The sequence below is a fragment of the Somniosus microcephalus genome, chromosome 3, assembly GCF_052327205.1.
Source record: "Somniosus microcephalus isolate GS21.2 chromosome 3, FLI_Smic_1.0, whole genome shotgun sequence".
Classification (NCBI taxonomy): Eukaryota; Metazoa; Chordata; class Chondrichthyes; order Squaliformes; family Somniosidae; genus Somniosus; species Somniosus microcephalus.
The window spans coordinates 107,516,368-107,537,241 of NC_140989.1; the positions used below are offsets into that span (position 1 = coordinate 107,516,368).

The 20,874-nt window shown below is 43.6% G+C and overlaps 1 long non-coding RNA gene across 1 annotated transcript in view; it reads right to left on the reverse strand.

Moving 5' to 3' along the window:
* LOC147121249 (uncharacterized) overlaps nt 1–7,929 on the reverse strand; it is a 263,348-nt gene extending 255,419 nt beyond the window's left edge. Inside the window, exon 1 of the long non-coding RNA XR_015077519.1 lies at nt 6,616–7,929. This is a non-coding gene — a long non-coding RNA (uncharacterized LOC147121249). The remainder of the gene's footprint in view (nt 1–6,615) is intronic.
* Nucleotides 7,930–20,874: the final 12,945 nt, after the last annotated feature.

Genomic DNA, 20,874 nt, shown 5'->3' on the forward strand with positions numbered 1-20,874 from the left:
GCTCTTCTCCACAAGTGGAAACATTCTCTCTGTATCTACTCTATCAAAACCTTTCATGATTTTAAAGACCTCTATTAGGTCACCCTAATAAGAGAGAAAAAAGAGATCCAGCCTGTTCATCCTTTCTCGATAGGTATACCCTCGCATTTCTGGTATCATCCTTGTAAATCTTCTCTGCACCCTCTTCAGTGCCTCTATATCCTTTTTATAATATGGTGACCAGAATTGCACACAGTACTCCCAAGTGTGGTCTAACCAAGGTTCGATACAAGTTTAACATAATTTCACTACTTTTCAATTGGTTTGCTATTTTTAATGGCTTTGTTAACCTGTGTCGATACTTTTAGTGATTTGTGTATTTGTACTCCTAGATCCCTTTGCTCCTCTACCCCATTTAGATTCTTATTTTCCAAGTAATATGTGACCTCTCTATTTTTCTTACCAAAATGTAATACCTTACATTTATGTGTTGAATTTCATTTGCCAATTATATGCCCATTCTGCAGGTTTATTAATGTCTTGTAATTTGTTGCAGCCCTCCTCAGTATTGGCTATGCCCCCCAATTTGGTGTTGTCCGCAAATTTAGAAATGTAATATTTGCAAGGCGTATGCCTGTGTACTTCAATCTTTTGTGCATTTATTGGTAAAATGGCAAGACAAAAGTCAGAGTGCAAGAGTGTTTTTTGGTCACTGTGGGTGCTTTACTTCCTAGGTTAGTGAATGGTGGTAGATGTTTGTTAAGTAAATATACACAGGAAATACATTTACTTGTATTGTGTAAGTGTATGTAAGGCTTTTTCTACTAAAATCAGTGCATGTGGCTAAAACCATGGCCACACCTGTGGCTAGTCAGCAGTTTCTATTGAACAACACGGTGGCATAGTGGTTAGCACTGTTGCCTCACAGCGCCAGGGACCCGGGTTCGAATCCGGCCTCGGGTGACTGTGTGGAGTTTGCACATTCTCCCCGTGTTTGCGTGGGTTTCCTCCGGGTGCTCCGGTTTCCTCCCACAGTCCAAAGATGTGCGGGTTAGGTTGATTGGCTATGATAAATTGATCCTTAGTGTTAGGGGGATTAAATACGTGGGGTTACGGGGATCGGGTGGGATATGTGTCGGTGCAGGCTCGATGGGCCGAAATGGCCTCTATCTGCACTGTGGGGTTTCTGTGATTCTGTGAACACAGCTTTAAGTAGCATGTTTCCAGCTTGTAACCTGCTCCCCTACCATAGTTTATTCTTTAAGTCATATATGCAGGGATATGGTGGTGGTGTGTGCAATACCAGCACGCTAAATGTTTGTCCCTGTGATTCCTCACAGTGTAGAGCTCCCAATCTCAGCACTATCGTTGTGAATAAGTGCTGAGTGGAAATCAAGTGCTATTGCACGTTGGCCACGATGAAAAGAAAAACGAATCAATGAGTGTTTGTTGGACCCTTCTCATTCGGCTTTTAGCGATGAATTGAGAACAGCATTGCCAGAGATCTAGTAATAGGGCACTTGCCCATTCAGTCCCAATTGGTATCTTGGACTCGGACAGTCACCCACAAAACCGTATTCCAGATATTTAATACCTTCTTTTGCTATGTTTTCTGGGAACCAGGCATTTTGCACAGTGATATCTGGAGACGTGAGTTCTAATCCCACCACGGCAGCTGTGGAATTTAAATTCAGTTAATTAAATACATCTGGAATAAAAAGCTAACATCAGTAGTGTTGACTATGAAACTACCGGATTGTTGTAAAAACCTATCTGGTTAACTAAAGTCCTTTAGGGAAGGAAATCTGCCATCCTTACCTGGTCTGGCCTATATGTGACTGCAGACCCACAGCAATGTGGTTGACTTTTAACTGTCCTCTGAAATGGCCTAGCAAGCCATTCAGCTGTAACAAACTGCTACAAGAAAAAGAAGAAATGGACCACCCAGCATCGACTTCAGCTTCAGACACGACAATGGCACACACAGCCCAATCGACCCTGCAAAGTCCTCCTCACTAACATCTGGAGACTTGTGCCAAAATTGGGAGAGCTGTCCCACAGATTAGTCAAGCAACAGCCGGGTATAGTCATACTCACAGAATCATACCTTTCAGCCAATGTCCCAAACTCCTCCATCACCATCCCTGGGTATGTTCTGTCCCACCAGCAGGACAGACCCACCAGAGGTGGCGGCACAGTGGTATACAGTCAGGAGGGAGTGGCCTTGGGAGTCCTCAACATTGACCCTCGATCCCATGAAGTCTCATGGCACCAGGTCAAGCATGGGCAAGGAAACCTTCTGCTGATTACCAGCTACCGCCCTCCCTCAGCTGATGAATCAGTACTCCTCCATGTTGAGCACCACTTGGAAGAAGCACTGAGGCTAGCAAGGGCACAGAATGTACTCTGGGTGGGGGACTTCAATGTCCATCACCAAAAGTGCCTCGGTAGCACCACCACTGACTGAGCTGGCAGAGTCGTGAAGGACATAACTGCCAGACTGGCCCTGCAGCAGGTGGAGAGAGAACCAACAGGAGGGAAAAACCAACTTGACCTCGTCCTTACCAATCTATCTGTCGCAGATGCATCTGTCCATGATAGTATTGCTAGCAGTGACCACCGCACAGTCATTGTGGAGACAAAGTCCCATCTTCACACTGAGGACCCCCTCCATCATGTTGTGTGGCACTACTACCGTGCTAAATGGGATAGATTCAGAACAGATCTAGCAGCTCAAAACTGGGCATCCATGAGATGCTGTGGGTCATCAGCAGCAGCAGAATTGTATTCCATCACAATCTGCAACCTCATGGCCCGGCATATCCCTCACTCTACTATTAACATCAAGCCAGGCAACCAACCCTGGTTCAATGAGGAGTGTAGAAGAGCATGCCAGGAACAGCACTAGGCATACCGAAAAATGAGGTGCTAAACTGGGGAAACTGCAACACAGGACTACATGCTTGTTAAACTTAACAGAAGCAGCATGCTACAGACAGAGCCAAGCGATCCCACAACCAATGGATCAGATCAAAGCTCTGCAGTCCTGCCACATCTAGTTGTGAATGGTGGTAGACCATTAAACAACTAATGGGAGGAGGAGGCTCCATAAACATTCCCATCGTCAAATGATGGTGGAGCCCAGCATGCAAGTGCAAAATACAAGGCTGAAGCGTTTGCAACCATCTTCAGCCAGAAGCGCGAAGTGGATCCATCTCGGCCTTTTCCTGAGGTCCAAACCATCACAGAAGCCAGTCTTCAGCCAACTCGATTCAATCCACGTGATAACAAGAAACGGCTGAGCGCACTGGATACAGCAAAGGCTATGGGCCCCGACAACATCCCGGCTATCGTGCTGAAGACTTGTGCTCCAGAACAAGCTGCGCCTCTAGCCAAGCTGTTCCAGTATAGCTACAACACTGGCATTCACCCGACAATGTGGAAAACTGCCCAGGTATGTCCTGTCCACAAAAAACAGGACAAATCCAACCCGGTCAATTACCGCCTCATCAGTCTACTCTCAGTCATCAGCAAAGGTGATGGAAGGTGTTGTCGACAGTTCTATCAAGCGGCACTTACTCACCAATAACCTACTCTCCGATGCTCAGTTTGGGTTCCGCCAGGACCACTTGGCTCCAGACCTCATTACAACCTTAGTCCAAACATGGACAAAAGAGCTGAATTCCAGAGGTGATTGTGAGTGACTGCCCTTGACATCAAGGCAGTATTTGACAGAGTGTGGCATCAAGGAGCCCAAGTAAAACTGAAGTCAATGGGAATCAGGGGAAAGCCCCTCCACCGGCTGGAGACATATCTAGCACAAAGGAAGATGGTTGTGGTTGTTTGAGGCCAATCATCTCAGCCCCAGGACAACGCTGCAGGAGTTCCTCAGGGCAGTGTCTGAGGCCCAACCATTTTCAGCTGCTTCATCAATGACCTTCCCTCCATCACAAAGTTCGTTGATGATTGCGGTGTTCAGTTCCATTTGCAACTCCTCAGATAATGAAGCAGTCTATGCCCGCATGTAACAAGACCTGGATGGCATTCAGGCTTTGGCTGATAAGTGGCAAATAACATTCATGCCACACAAGTGCCAGGCAATGACTATCTCCAACAAGGGAGCATCTAACCACTGCCCCTTGACATTCAATGGCATTACCATCACCGAATCCCCCAACATCATCAATTCTGAAGGGTCACCATTGACTAGAAACTTTACTGGACCAGCCACATAAATACTGTGGCAACAAGAGCAGGTCAGAGGCTGGGTATTCTATGGCAAGTGACTCCCCTCCTGACTCCCCAAAGCCTTTTCACCATCTAAAAGACACACGTCAGGAGTGTGATGGAATACTCTCCACTTGCCTGGATGAGTGCAGCTCCAACAACACTCAAGAAGCTCGACATCATCCAGGACAAAACAGCCCGCTTGATTGGCACCCCATCCACTACCTTAAACATTCACTCCCTCCACCATCGGCACACTGTGGCTGCAGTGTGTACCATTTTCAAGATGCACTGCAGCAATTCGCCAAGGCTTCTTCGACAGCACCTCCCAAACCCACAACCTCTACCACCTAGAAAGACAAGGGCAGCAGGTGCTTGGGAACACCATCACCTCCAAGTTCACTTCCAAGTCACACACCATCCTGACTTGGAAATATATTGCCGATCCTTCATCATCACTGGGTCAAAATCCTGGAACTCCCTCCCTAACAGCACTGTGGGAGTACCTTCATCACACGGACTGCAGCAGTTCAAGAAGGCAGCTCACCACCACCATCTCAAGGGCAATTAGGGATGGGCAATAAATGCTGGCATTGCCAGCGACGCCCTCATCCCAGGACTGAATTTTTTTTTTTTTTAATTGAAAAACACACTGGAAGTGTTCTGTGTTTTTCCACCTCTTGTCATACGTCCATTATGTATCAACAAGTGCTTACATTTTTACCATCTACACAAATTACAGGTAGCTTAATTGCCTTCTCAGAATAAATTGAAGAATATATTCTGTATTCTATAAAAATAAAATTGAGTTGGAGGGAAGAATTACAAAAGGTACACATGTAGCTAGCAGTTATGTTTTTGGGGCTTGTATGCACAAATATGGCTTTACCATTTTTCCTGAAATTAATTCAAGACTGTCTATACATTGCTAACGCCCGACAGCTATTTGGAATGTTTCATTTACAAATGATCACAATGAGGCAGATATCAGAAGATGTGACTATCATTGGTTTGACATACAATATGTGGGTGCATTGCAGTACAAGATATCCAGTGGAATAAAAACTAATATTCTTTATTGAATATTACAAAAGCAGAATTTCCATATGCAGGGATTCTGTATTTTACCAGGAAAATGCGTCTTAATTAGAGAAAGGAAGGGAAACATCAGAACCACTGAATTCAGAAGGTCTTGGGCTCCTGTTGTTTTCCGCTCAATTCTGACACATTACAAAATGATGCCTCGTGCTTCCAGAATCTAAAACGGCACCGTGAGTTTAGTGCACCATTCAAGTGATGGTCACAGGCTGACTAGATATCACACTGAATGAACTGCATCCTTACTTAGCGTATTTTCAATGAGTATACAAAGAAAAGAAAATGAAATAATCTTAAACGGAGGAGGAAGAATGCAGTCAAAACATAAACTGCCAGAAGGGCCTCGTCAGAATCTAGCAGCACTGTAAAATTCAATCACATTTATTCCTAAGTCAGAATTACAGGTAAATTCTACATTTGCACCTAAACAATTCTTACACAGGGTAAGCCCAGTTATTTAACCTGTTAGGTAAAGTGGATGCAAAAAGATATAAAAATGACGATTTCCAATTAATTGCTTTGTGCAGTTTATTTTTACTATTCACGTATGTACCGGTGGCACCGAATTCAACTATAATGTGTGTTGAAGTCTAATGCAACAGTTTATTTCCCCTTTTGATTGAGGAAGAGTAGCAGCTGAATAAAATTCTGCAAAACACAGCACAGTATCCTTATGCCGAGTGGACGCAGTCAGCTTAACATGCCTAGATTTCTATAGTCGAGTATAATTAGGGTGAAAACAAATCTATTTTATGGGTGCATTCTTCAGATTATGTTTTTTATGCTGCAGGTTCCACTTGATTCGGAGGATGCAGCCAGTGGGCGATGAAGACTGGACCCTGTGGGGATCCAGCCTTTGTTCCAGACTCTCTGGTCTAGTCCTTTCACCACTCAATGACGCAATCTGGCCAATTGACGTCAGATGCGATAAAAGCCACAAAACCCAGCAAGAAAAGGAACTAAAATGGAATTTAAAATATATATCTAATCTCTACAAGGCCATTGTTTGCATAGTGACCGTCCATAGCTGTTGTGCCAAACTATTCGTATCGCCTCCTCCTCTACATTAATCGATTGAGGATCAGTTTGAGACTTAAGGTGTGATCACTCACCATCTGCAAGCTGGCAAGACGCACAAAGTTGCACAAACCTTGTAGCATCTCCAAGCCATTATCATATCATCCACTGGCATCAAAACACTAGCACAGAGCTCAGGGGGCAAGCCCATAGGGCTATGCATTCCTATGCAGAGGTTACATCTTGGGCACTCGCTGGCTATTGAGAAATACACCTTGTGCATACGACTCTTACCTTGATCGTTAGCGCCGAAAGATGGCGAGCTCTCTGGGACCGAAGATCCTTCAAGAGTTTTTCGTTTTTTCGACATCGGAGAGATGTTTCGATTTTTTTTGTGTTGCTTTATTTTATTTCCCCCCTTTTCTGGAGGAGAGGGTGACGGAGGTGGGAGTGCAGGATGGGCAGGGAAGGAGATTCAGAGAAGGGCAGAGACTTTCTGCTGACAAGTCGGAGGAGACAGCGAGTCCGAGAGATATCACCGGTCTTGTCAGAGCGATCCTCTCCTTCACTTCCGAGATCGGGCGCCGTTCAGCAGTGCATGCTCAGCCCGAGGGTCTTGTCCTCCTCTTGTGTGAAACTTAATGGTGCTGTCAGCGACCAGGAGGAAGAGACACCCGCGCCTTCCCCATGTACAGAGGGGAGGGGAGGGAAGGGGGAGGACCATGTAGTGCGGATCCGAGCTAATGGATCACGTGTGCCCAAGATTACTTCGAATGGTCTTTTGCGTAAAAGTCTGCTCCCACTTTCCTGCCATGGGTAGGGGAGGTGGCGGCCCCTCAGCAGCTCCATTGGTTGGACCTTGGGGCAACTAGTAACTGAACGCCAAGGGTGGTCTTTCATTCCGGCAAAAGAAAAGGCGGGAGGATCGATATATTTATTTGCGATGTGTAAATCTGGCCGGAGATCCAGGTGCTGCAATGAGACGGAAAGCAGGTCGAGTGATCAGTGCACATTTTGTGGTTCAATAATGTTCCAGCCAATCGCCCAGCGTGCGTCCGGTTAAAATATTGTTGAGGCAATTTGCCTTTCAGTAGAGCGAGCTGCAAAGGGTAATCGGTCACACAGCACTGAGCACACGGGGGGGTCTCTCCTCTTGTAAGGGTCGATTATTTCAGTCATTCAGAAAGTATTCTAAACTCGCTTCTCCCCCTTTGCACAGACGTCCTCGGAATTTCCCGAGTCACAGATAGTATTAGCGTCCCAGAGTCGGTCTGTACCGCTGAAGAAGATGCTCCAAACGTTCAGCACTTGCTTCGTTGCAGAATTGCACTTTAATACATAACCTTGTCTTAACATTAGGAAAATTGACACACTCGGACCGTGAACGATCTCTTCGGCCTGAAATGAAATGCTGAGAACTGGAGGATTCTCCTTTGCTCTGTGCTGTTATCACCCGTTCCTTTAAGCGCACCGAATACACACATCTTGAAATTTGAATCAGTCATTCCCGTGAGTTGAACCGCTGGTAGTTTGTCTTTTGAGTGTCAGTGGCAGCGCGGAGGTACAGGCTGCCGGAGCCGGCAAGTTGGAGTTAGCACTGCATAGAGACTGACAGTAGCTGCTCACGGGCATTGACGTCTATACCTCGGCTCTTAATGGCACCGAGACTACAATTAAAATGATAACGCACTTCCTACGCAATTGCTATCGACGGACTGGACCTCTGTCAATAGACTGAGAACTTTGTTTTATTAACCATGCTATGGTTGGAGTTAATGAAATGCCAACAGGACAATTAAACACAGCTCTGTGGCGGGGTTAACATTGCCGCGGGTAGCAAGGAGGGGGATATTTGTTGCAACAATAAAACCGAATGCACATTTATCTTTTTTTCACGGAGCAGTAAAGCGCTGCATAACTCCTTGTTGCTGTTTTGTAGCCACGCCCTCCCTTTTTATGACAGTCAGGTTAAAAACAGTGTAAACAAGCTCTGACTCTCAGATCTAAAATAGCCCGAGTTATCAATCAGCTCCGTTTAGTCGTTTGGGGCATTACCACTAATTAGTCAAATATTGAGACTGGTTTCATTGAGGTCTGGCCACGGTGTCTGCCTTGTGTGTCAGGAGATAGATCAGACCTTGCAGCTGGTCCCATTTAATCACCCATTACTTTTGCGTTCTGCGTTTCCTCTTTTTTTTGGTGGTGGGGGATTCAATTTAGCGTTTCTTTTTAAAACGGGGATCAATTTCTGAATGAATAAGTGCAATCGTGCAAGAAAGCATTGGCTAACCGAGGATTCATTTCCGCCGGAGTTTGCTTGTTTGAGGTAACGCAATGGAAGCTGCTCTTGTGAATGAAACGGAGCCACTGTGATTGAGTGTTAACAAACCACCACAACACAACACAACACATACAATGACGAGTCACAGCGACCAGGTACAGGACACAAATGGGGTCTCATGGCACGTACTGCAATCATCATTGATATATTTATTGGCAACACATAAAATAATTATCCTGTTAGATCTATGTGATTAGAATCTTCCTTTATCTATACAGATATAGTTTTTTTCTAAATCTAACGTGAAAAGGAAAATATTAGGGAAGCAAATTCAGATTCATTTGTATTTTTCCCCGAAGGTTGTTGAATCTCAGGAGATAGCCCCCCTCCTTTCTCTCTTTTTCCTTTTTTTACCTTCTCTCTGTTCTGCCAGCTCTTTTTATTGATGAGCTGCCGAGTGCTTTCTAAAGGCAAACACACTCAGTTTGGGAGAGCAGCCGCTGACGTCAAAGCTACTGACGTCAATGCTCTGGCTTTGACACAAGAAGCCTTTTTTTTCAATGGGACCCTAATGGGATTTTAAAAAATCATCCCCTTCAGGCAATCATAGAGAGAGAGAGAAAACAGCAGCGCGGACACAAGCAAAACCGAGTGCATTTAAATATTTAATCGAGCATGGAGTTTATAAAATATATATTTAAAGATTGTAGAATAACACTATAAAAATCGTGTTACCTCCCTCGCTTTGTTCTAATATGCTGCTTTATTCTATGGCCGTTTGCAGACTTATTTCTCTGCTGACGATCATAGATCAATTTGTCCCCTGTTAATTTATTTTCTGGAGGCTTGCCACACGATATTTGGGGCAGAATTGGGTGCCACACGTCCTCTTAGGATTGGCATAGTTTTAAGATGTGCTGCCAAACCTGACCCAAGCATAACACCAATATTTTAAAGCCGTGGCTCTAAATACGGTACCATTGAAATTTGCATAGGTGTTGTATTTTTGAGCCATTACCAGAAATCATTCGGAGTTTATACGTGCCTAATTGTTCAGAGCTGTTATTGTCAGTTAAAGTACGGTGGTTTGGCATGATTAGCAACATGAGTAACGGTATCCTGCTACGAATTGCTTTAGATTTTATAGGTGTACAAGTAAAATTATAGCTGCAGTTATTTCAGCGTGACGTTTGCCCGCATGTTTAAGTTCTGTGGCCGCGAATTAGCTATTGTCGTCACGTGTATATGTTTAAGATGTATCGAGATCGGGGCACAGCAGATTTCTGTAAGCAAAAGTAAAATACTGCGGATGCTGGAAATCTGAAATAAAAAACAGAAAATGCTGGAAATATTCAGCAGGTCAGGCAGCATTTGTGGAGAGAGAAACAGAGAGTTAACGGTTCAGGTCGATGACCTTGCCTCAGAACTGGAAAAAGTTAGAAATGTAACAGGTTTTAAGGAAGTTCACAGGCAGGGAAAGGGGGAGGGGAGGGGAAAAAAGGGAAGGTCTGTGATAGGGTGGAAGGCAGGAGAGATTAAATGACAAAAGGGATGATGGTACAAGGCAAAAGGAGATGATAATGGGACAAGTAAAGAAACAAAATATGGGTCTAGAGGAGGTGTAAATGGAATAACAGCATCATTACCAACAGCTGCCGTCTAGAAAAAATGGGAGCAGTGGTAATTGTTGAACTCAATGTTGAGTCCAGAAGGCCGTAAAGTGCCTAACAGAAAGATGCAGTGCTGCTCCTTGAGCTTACGTTGAGCTTCATTGGAACAGTGTAGGAGGCCGAGAACAGAGAGGCAGTTGGATGGAGAATTACAATGACTGGCGACCGGAAGCTTGGAGTCACACTTGCGGACTGAACGGAGGTATTCTGCAAAGCGATCACCCAATCTGCATTTGGTCTCACCAATGTAGAGGAGACCGCAGCGAATACAGTATACTAATTTGCAAGAAGTACAAGTAAATCACTGTTTCACCTGGAAGGAGTGTTTGGGGCCCTGGACTGTGGGAAGGGAGGAGGTAAAAAGGCAGGTGTTTCATCTCCAGTGCTTGCACGGGAAGGTGCCATAGGAAGGGGAGAGGGTATTGGGGATGATTGAAGAGTGGACCAGGGTGTCGCGGAGGGAGCGGTACCTTCAGAATGCTGAAAGAGGGAAGGGGAAGATGTGTTTGGTGGTAGCATCATGCTGGAGGTGGCTGAAATGGCGGAGGATGATCCACTGAATTTGGAAGCTGGTGTGGTGGAGGGTGTGGACAAGGGGAACCCTATCATGGTTCTGGGAGGGAGAGGAAGGGGTGAGCGCAGAAGTGCGGGAAATGGGACAGACACGGTTGAGGGCCGTGTCAAACACTATGGAATCCTCGGTTGAGGAAAAAGGAATATATATCGGAAGCACTAGTATGGAAGGTGACATTGTCAGAACAGATGTGACGGAGATGGAGAAACTGGGAGAATGGAATAGAGTCCTTACAGGAAGTGTAGTCAAGGTAGCTGTGGAAGTCAGTGGGCTTATAGTAGATATTGGTTGACAGTCTATCCCCAGAAAGGGAGATAGAGAAGTCAAGGAAGGGAAGAGTCAGAGATGGACCATATGAAGTCCAGGGAAGGGTGGAAATTGGGAGCAAATTTGCTGAGATTTTCCAGTTTGGGGTGAGAGCAGGAAACAACACCGATACAATCATCAATGTACCGAAAAAAGAGGTGAGGAAGGGGACTTGAGTAGGTCTGGAACAAAGAATGTTCCACATATCCCACAAAAAGGCAGGCATAGCTAGGATCCATATGGGTTCCCATAGCAACACCTTTTATTTGGAGGAAGTGAGTGGAGTCAAAAGAGAAGTTGTTCAATGTGAAAACAGGTTCAGCCAGGTGGAAGAGGGTGGTGGTGGATGGGGACTGGTTGGGCCTCCGTTCAAGAAGCAGAAGGCCCTCAGACCGTCCTGATGGGGGATGAAGATGTAGTGGGATTGGACATCCATAGTGAAACGGAGACAGTTAGGGCCAGGAAACTGGAAACTGTTAAATTGACAGAAGGTGTCGGAAGAATTGCGGATGTAGGTGAGAAGAGACTGAACCAGGGGAGAAAACATAGTTGAGATAGAAAGAAATCAGTTCGTTGAGGCAATAATTATGTAAACGCTTGTTGTGTGACATTACTTTGAAAATGCCTGCAAGATGGTGCTGTAATATTCATGAGTTCACTGTACAGGTTATGTGATACAATTCTGTTACCAAGATGGGAGGGGTACGATCGTCGCGTGAAACAGCAGGCAGCATATAAGGGTAATAGAAAGTCCTGAACCATTAGATTAACTGGAACACTGATGTTTCTGGACTGGGCTTCTGTTTGTTTTGCAATCACCAAATATAATACATTAGCCCCAATAATTACAGTGTACTAGATCTTGGCATGCAAGGATGAAGTGGAGCGCTGTTATCACCACAAAGAAGCAACCCTTCTAATTTTTCCCAATTCATAGCAGCAACTATGCATGATTGAGCTTGTGCAGCCAGTGGTTTGACTGGCAGTAGTTAATTTTTTATTGTTTGATCTACCCTAGATTAGTTGGGAAGGGCGAAGGATGCGCAATTTAACCCTCCATGAAAGATTACATACAGTGAAATTTGTGTTAACGACTGCTTATCCATAGTAACCACCTCTGGCAGTCCCAGCAATGCATTGTTGACTCAGGTTTGCAGCAGCCACGTGCCAGTAAAGATCCCTGAGGTCAGTCCGAAAGGTAGCTTTTCTCAGCAGGATGTGGCGATAACTGGGAAGTGACATTTCGACAGGAACCTCAGTCTGTTCTCCCGATCTCCGGGGGGGGGGGGGGGTGACCAAATCTCTAGATATTTTCAGGTGAAACATGTAGAAAGGGGTAAACAGACCAAATAATGAAAGAGAAACGGGCAAAGTAAGAAAATCAGAACAAAATGAAAGAGTAAGGACTGGATTACATGACATTTTCGAAAGTGTCCCGCCCCCAAGAAAACGTTCGATAATGATGAGCATCTTAATATGCCCCTCCCTCCAAATATACACAGGATAGGAATCGGCACAGCTACAAACATTCCCATATGGCTCCAGACAAGGACTTATGCCTCGAGTGGGTATAGTCAATTTGCCAATTCGTCCCATCTGATTTCATGTTGCTGAATTCCAGTCTATAAATTCAGAGTTACAGTAGACTGGACATTCGTTAATATCTTCAATCAATATTGACAGGTTGAGAATATTTACAGTTTTGAAAGACAAGCGTGGGTCTTATGGAAACAGAGGCAATCGCTTGGGAGTTCCTGAAACATCCCAGGAGACTGTTCAATGATGTGAAATTGATCTCTTGGCTACCAAGGGAGAAAGTCACCAAAGGATCCTGCTGATAATGACAACCAGGAAATGCTTCCTTTATCGAAAAACGTCTGCACCAAATGCCATTTCTATCGTTGTCCCCAACATATTCTACAGTAATTTAGTACGCTTGTGTCTTTTCCGTTATCCTGTCCACGGTGTCATAAGCAGGATAATACACTCACGTGGTTTGTGTTCTGCTGTCCATCATGACACTTGGGAGGAGTTCCCATTATGCTGTCCACCTAATGAGGATTCAAACCCATGCTTATCAGCTGTTCAATAACCAACTAGTGACTATCCTTCTTGTAGTCTTGTAGGGAAAAGCAGTCTTTTCCCACGTAAGTTAGATCCAAGATGACACAAAGGATGATGGGAGATTCAAACTAAGTCCATGTTGTGTGGCAGATTCAGAGTATTCTAGGCCAGTTATGATCCACACTTGCTTTCAATACTGTTTAACTCGGTCTCGCTTCAAATGGCAGCTTCTGTAGGTGAGCCTGCACTCCCTGTGATCTGAAACCTAACTTAATGCATTTAGTACATTGGATATAGCATGCTACAGGACAAGTTATAAACTTTCTACTGGATGTCATAGAATAGTACAGCACAGGAGGCCATTTGGCCCATTCAGTCTGCGCTGGATCTTTCGTTCATTGTCCTATTCATTTCAACCTTGCTGATGTCCTACACTATGAGCTTTGGACTTCCTCAGTAGAAAAAAAACACTAGAAGTAACCTTCATCCCCAAAACTTTTCTTTTGTATATTTAAACACTAAACTGTAGCTTGCTGGATAGCACATCAAATTCCACTAATGCTCATGCCAATTTAGAAGACTAATAATACCAACAACATCAGGCACTTTTCATAACAGGCTAACCTATTAAGTGGGTTTATTTGTAAAAAGAATTATTTACAGAAACATAGAAACATAAACATAGAAACATAGAAGATAGGAGCAGGAGTAGGCCATTCGGCCCCTCTAGCCTGCTCCACCATTCAATGTGATCATGGCTGATCATCCAAGTTCAGTATCTGGTCCCCGCTTTCTCCCCATACCCCTTGATCCCTTTAGCCTTAAGAAATATATCCAACTCCTTCTTGAATATATTTAATGAATTGGCCTCTACTGCCTTCTGTGGTAGAGAATTCCACAGGTTCACCACTCTCTGGGTGAAGAAATTCGTCCTCATTTTTGTCCTAAATGGCCTACCCCTTATCCTTAGACTGTGACCCCTGGTTCTGGATTCCCCGACCATCGGGAACATTCTCCCTGCATCTAGTCTGTCCAGTCCTGCCAGAATTTTATAAGTTTCAATGAGATCCCCTCTCATTCTTCTAAACTCCAGCGAGTACAAGCCCACTCGACCCAATCTCTCCTCATACGTCATTCCTGCCATCCCAGGTATCAGTCTGGTGAATCTTCGCTGAACTCCTTCCATGGCAAGAATATCCTTCCTCAGATAAGGCGACCAAAACTGCACACAATACTCGAGATGTGGTCTCACCAAGGCCCTGTACAACTGCAGCAAGACATCCTTGTTCTTGTACTCAAACCCTCTCGCTATGAAGGCCAACATACCATTTGCCTTCTTAACCACCTGCTGCACCTGCATGCTTACCTTCAGTGACTGGTGCACAAGGACACCCAGGTCTTGTTGCACTTCCCCTTCTCCCAATCTATTGCCATTCAGATAATACTCTGCCTTCCTGTTTTTGACACCAAGTGGACAACCTCACATTTATCCACGTTATATTTCATCTGCGCTTCTGCCCAATCACCCAACCTGTCCAAATCATCCTATAGTTTCTCGGCATCCTCCTCACAGCACACACACCCACCCAGCTTTGTGTCATCTGCAAATTTGGAGATATTGCACCTATTTCCCTTGTCTAGATCATTAATATATATTGTGAATAGCTGGGGTCCAAGGACCGATCCCTGTGGTACCCCACTAGTCACTGCCTGCCACTTGGAAAAAGACCCGTTTATTCCAACTCTTTGCTTTCTATCTTTCTCTATCCAAGTCAATACCTTGCCCCCAATCCCATGTGCCTTAACTTTACATGCTAATCTCTTATGTGGGACCTTATCGAAAGCCTTCTGAAAGTCCAAATACACCACATCCACTGGTTCTCCCTTATCTATTTTACTAGTTACATCCTCAAAAAATTCCAGTAGATTAGTCAAGCACGATTTACCTTTTGTAAATCCGTGTTGACTTTGTCCGATCCTGTCACTGTTTTCCAAGTGCTCTGCTATTACATCCTTTATAATGGACTCTAGCATTTTCCCCACTACCAATGTCAGGCTTACCGGTCTGTAATTCCCCATTTTCTCTCTACCACCTTTTTTGAATAGTGGGGTAACATTAGCTACCCTCCAGTCCATGGGTACTGTTCCAGATTCCATCGAATGTTGGAAGATGATCAGCAATGCATCTACTATTTCTAGGGCCATTTCCTTAAGTACCCTAGGATGTAGATTATCAGGCCCTGGAGATTTATCGGCCTTCAATCCCATCAATTTCCCTAACACCATTTCCCTACAAATACTGATTTCTTTCAGTCCCTCCCTTTCATCAGACCCTATGTTCCCCGACATTTCCGGGAGGTTATTTGTGTCCTCCTTTGTGAAGACAGAACCAAAATATGTATTTAGTTGGTCTGCCATTTCTTTGTTCCCCATTATAAATTCCCCTGATTCTGACTGCAAGGGACCTACGCTTGACTTCACCAATCTTTTTCTCTTCACATATCTATAAAAGCTTTTACAGTCAGTTTTTATGTTCCCTGCAAGCTTACTCTTATATTCTATTTTCCCTTTCTTAATTAATTCCTTTGTCCTCCTTTGTTGAATTCTAAACTGCTCCCAATCCTCTGGATTACTGCTTTTTTTGGCCAATTTATATGTCCTCGCCTTGGATCTTATGCTATCCCTAATTTCCCTTGTTAGCCATGGTTGAGTCATCTTTTTTGTTTTATTTTTATGCCAAACTGGGATGAACAAATTCTGTAGTTCATCCATGCGATCTTTGAATGTTTGCCATTGCCTATCCACCGTTAACCCTTTGAGTCACATTCCCCAATCAATCCTACCCAATTCGCACCTCAGATCATCGTAGTGTCCTTTATTTAAGTAATGTAGGTAAGATATTGAACACCAGAATACAGTACTGGAAGTCTGGCGATTGATTACAAAGGGTTAATCAAACAAACCAGTTAGCCAAGTTCCTTTTCAAGTCTTACAGAATTTGAGATGAAGTACTTCTGAGAAATAAATATGCTATCTTTTTCCGCAGCCAAAGCAGAATATAAGCTTTCTATGAAATACATAAATGCACATTTATGGACCTTCATTCATTCCCATATTCTAAGACAAGATAAACTAATTTGATAACACATAAACTATCTGTTTATTTATATTCATAATTTCACTGAAGAGGAAAACTGGTCTGTCAGATAATGGTGATTAGAACATAAGAAATAGGAGCAGGAGTAGGTCATATGGCCCCTTGAGCCTGCTCCGCTGGATTGGCTGAGCAATACCAACAATATTAAAACCTATCGGCTCAAAGGCACACTTGTGGCACAGTGAGGTGCTGATGGGGACTGCAAATCTGGGTTTGGGCAATTTGACACAATTTCAACCCACACTTGTTAGGTATGTGCCATTCACACTTTGACCAAAGCACCTTTAACTTAATTGAATTCTGGACCAAAAGGAAGCAGCTTTTTTCCTGTAGCCTATCTTGATGGGAATAAAGGAAATGTTCTTGTGGTACATCATGTTGGGACAATTGGCCATTGTAAACCACTTCATGAACATTCTGCAAAACAAAGTGTTAATTCTTTAATTCTGCAAAGCTGAAACTCAGACAACAAATTGATACATTCTTGTGTAACCAAAGTGTCAAGGGAGATGGTAACTGATTGCCAGAGTCAGAATGATACCTCTTAAGGTTATGGAATAGTGAATGGAGTAATATGCAATGGGTCTTCCAACAAAAAGACTGACAAGCAGAAAAAGACTGACAGCAGGCCCTGGCCATTCACTGAGCACTGGAAAAGAGAAGTGTAACACCAGCCCTTCATCAAACTAATTGACATCTGGTGATCAGAATTCCTGACACATGCCTGTTCAGTTGAACGACACATTGGCAAGGATCCGTGTGACAAGATTGAATATTCTTGATTTGGTTTTGGTCCCATAAATGGGATTGTCTTAGTAAAAATGATGATATAAATCCATGTATTTCCATAATTTAAAAAGAGAAAGTCAGTTTCCCAAAAGATTTAGAGGTTCCAAGGAAACATTTGAAAGATTTCTAGAGAGGATAGAAAATTGAAGTTAAAAAGTTGTAAAGAACTTTTGAAGCAGTTTTGCAAGAAGCAAGAAGATTCTTACAAGTAAAAATTGAAAAGTTAAATGTTAAGAGTTTAGACGAATAGAAATAAAACTTGTAAAGTGAATCACAGGCGTTAATTAATAGCTAAGTCTTTAAACCCAGCAAGTAAAAATAACAGTAAGCATGCAGATAATGGATATACAAGGTCAGTGTAGCTGGGACAAGAAGCAGATGACTGAAGAAAGAAAACTATAAACATGGATGGGTAACTTGCAAAAGCACCATAGAGGAGAAGCTGAGATAACCAGATGAAGACAATATCCAGACTACTAAATGAAAGAGGTTGTGTGCTTTGTGTTAATTTTCAGAGGCAGAGCCAAGTATTAGAAACTTGCCAGTGACAATGAAAATAAACAGTAAACATAACTTTGCTAAGCTGCACTGCAATTTTGAACATTGAATATAGTTTGGATATTGTTATTAAGCAAAACTCAGCTAAAGCTGAGATATTGTGATGCACTAAAGTTATGATTAGTTGCTGTCGATTAATGATATAGCATGAAGTACTTTTGTAATTCTCAATGTTTTACCTTGTGAAGGTATTAGTTGTTATCATAGATGTTAAAATGAATGATAGTTAATGCATCTTCATGTCTGACTTCATCTGTGATGATTGGCAAATAGAAGTATTGCTTTTAAGTCTTATACTGCATTCTGGTGGTGATTGGTTTGGCTTCTGTAACTGTTAATATAATTTCAACAGAGTTATGTAAAATGGCTGAAAGGCAAGCTAAGTTTGGCATCGTATAAACCTTAGAAATGATTAATAGATTCTAGTCCAGTTTTTCTATGTGTATATGTTAACAAAGGACAAAAACTGATGTGATACCCTTTGATTAATATTGATTGTAATAAATGTTAATTTTAAAAATATATAATCATCTCTTAACAACTTTGCAATCAAGACAACATGCCAAATACATTGTACACTTCAAAGAGGTACTGTGGCATCAAACCAGACATTGCCTTTCCCAAATAAAACAGGCTGAATTTTAATGAGGGTACCACCTCTATTTTCAGGTCAGAGTTTAAAACTGCTATTTAAAATGAGAAACAAGAAAAGCTCTCGACATAATTTCATTTTTTATCACAGACTGACTAGTCCGGCCTGACATGCTGATGGGAGCAGGAGTGGTAGAACTATCATTGGGAGTCTTCCCGCTCAATTGTGCAAGCTAATGTCCCAATTGGTAGAATAGTCCCAACTGAACAAGCAATGAGAACCTTACCCATGTTCTGTGCTGATAAGCTGCACAGAGTTTGTTAGCTAAATTCTAGCAGCACCCCAAGCGCAAATGGGGGTCCTTAAATAGAAATAGGAGGGGTCCAAAGATAGACCCTTGGGGGATCCCAGAGGTCCTTAAACCTTGCTGTTGGTAACTAGTGTCCGGTTTTCCTTAGCCTTGGTTGTGTTCCTACAACAACAACAACAACAACTTGAATGTGTTGTCCTTGAACGTGCTGTCGCCTCACAAATCCGTGCCCATCTTTCCTGGAACTCCATGTTTGAATCCCTCCAATCAGGTTTCGCCCCGCCACAGTACCAAAATGGCTCTTATCAAAATCACAAATGGCATTCTACATGACTATGACCATGGTAAACTATTCCTCCTCATCCTTCTCAACCTTTCTGCTGCCTTTGACATGGTTGACCACACCATCCTCCTCCAACACCTCTCCACCATTATCCAGCTGGGTGGAACTGCATTAACTTGCTTTCATTCTTACCTATCTAATCATAGCCAAAGAATCGCCTGCAGTGGCTTCTCATCCTGCTCCTGCACCATTACCTCTGGGGTCCCCCAAGGATCTATCCTTGGACCCCTCCTATTTCTCATCTATATGCTGGCTCTCAGCGACATCATCCAAAAACACAGCATCAGTTTCAACATGTACACTGATGAGGCCCAGCTCTACCTCACCACCATCTCTCTCGACCCCTCCACTGTCCTTAAATAGGCAGACTGCCAGTAATTTCCTCCAACTAAATATTGGGAAGACCAAAGCCATTGTCTTCAGTCCCCGCCACAAACTCTGTTCCCTAGCCACCGACTCCATCCCTCTCCCTGGCAACTGTCTGAGGCTGAACCAGACTGCTCGCAACCTTGGTATCATATTTGACCCTGAAATAAGCTTCCGACCACATATCGCTTCCGACCACATATCGCTTCCGACCACATATCGCTTCCGACCACATATCCGCGCCATCATTAAGACTGCCTATTTCTAACTCCAGAACATCGCCCGATTCTGCCTCACCTCAGCTCATCTGCTGCTGAAACCCTCACCCATGCCTTTGTTAGGTCTAGACTTGAATATGCCAATGCTCTCCTGGCCAGCCTCCCATGTTCTTCTCTGTAAACTTGAGGTTATCCAAAAACTCTGCTGCCTGAGTCCTAACTCGCACCAAGTCCCGTTCATCCATCACCTCTGTGCTCGCTGACCTCCATTGGCTTCCGGTTAAGCAATGCCTCAATTTTAAAGATCTTATCCTTGTTTTCAAATTCCTCCATGGCCTCGCCCCTCCCTATCTCAGTAATCTCCTCCAGCCCCACAACCTCCCGAGATATCTGCGCTCCTCTTGAGGAACCCCAATTTTAATCGCTCCACCATTGGTGGCCAAGGCCTCAGCTGACAAGGCCCTAAGCTCTGGAATTCCCTCCCTGAACGTCTCTGCCTCTCTACCTCTTTCCTCCTTTAAGACGCTCTTGAAAACCTACCTCTTTGACCAAGCTTTTGGTCATCTGCCCTAATATCTCCTTATATGGCTTGGTGTCAAATTTTGTTTGCTAATGCTCCTGTGAAGTGCCCTGATCTGATGGAGTGGCACCAGGTGCTGAAACAAACACAATTCCTCTTTCTCTGAACAGACCCATCGCCTGAGACCATACAACGTTGGAAATAACTGCAAGGTGCGTCACTGACTTTGCTTGGTCGCCATCCAGAAATAAAAGAGCTAAGAGAACAACTGTTGCTGTTCTCAGTGGCTCCTGGCACCATGTTGCGGAGGGATTTCGTATTAAAATACCAGGGCTGGATTACTCCACGCGGTGATGTATGAAATGCATTATTACCAATTGACGTACGGGATGAAATGTTGGACAGTACGCCTCTTGTCCCTCTACCAAAATATTTTGGAATCGTTTCATTTCTTTTGTTGGTTGCATATTTCGGCAGATTGACTGAGTGCTTTAAGAACGCATTTAGGCTGCTACTTGCCAATAACCTTATCATCACATCAAAATAATTAAACACCAAACATGAGGGAAAAGGGAAACTCGCCAACGACGTTGAATTATGAGGGGTGTGTAAGTGTTTAACCTTCAAGACATAATTTTATTGAAATCTGGCCTGTTCATTCTTGTATCTCTTGATTGTATTAGTTATTATCTCTTGTTTCAAAATTAGTTTTAAATGAAATGAAATTGCTTTGGCTATTTACACCATATACATCGGTGTTCTTCTGAAGTGCTTGTCAATGTATTCAGAAATAAATTATGTCGAT